Source organism: Corvus brachyrhynchos, unplaced genomic scaffold (assembly GCF_000691975.1).
Source record: "Corvus brachyrhynchos isolate BGI_N302 unplaced genomic scaffold, ASM69197v1 scaffold1337, whole genome shotgun sequence".
Taxonomy (NCBI): Eukaryota; Metazoa; Chordata; class Aves; order Passeriformes; family Corvidae; genus Corvus; species Corvus brachyrhynchos.
In genome coordinates, this window is record NW_008239191.1 from 365234 (window position 1) to 365661 (window position 428).

Consider the following 428-nt stretch of genomic DNA (forward strand, 5'->3'; position numbering starts at 1 on the left):
CACCGAGGGGGATATGGGGGCCCCCGGGGGCGACGGGGCTCCGGGAGGGAGCCCGAGCCGGGCCAGCGCAGCCACACCGCTGTCCGTGAGTGTAGTCACCAAAGGATGCTCTCCCGGCAAGGCTGCGGGTGGGTTCGGCAGAGGAAGAACTACTCTTGGTATTAACCACTTGCTAAGGTAGGAACCCCGGCTCACGGGATGAAACCGAAGTGGTCTCCAGGTTTCATGAGAAAAAAGCTCTTTGGTCATCGCCACCGTCCAAGGAGCTCTTAGAAAGCATCCTTCAAGCAGCACAGAGAGCCTACACTGATCAAGGCTGGATGTCTCCCAGTCCTTCTGCCAGCTGGAATGGCATCTCTCTCTCTTCACCATGGAAAACTCAGCCGATCCACAATTAAGTTTAGCCATTTAAGCCCACAGAAGTTACA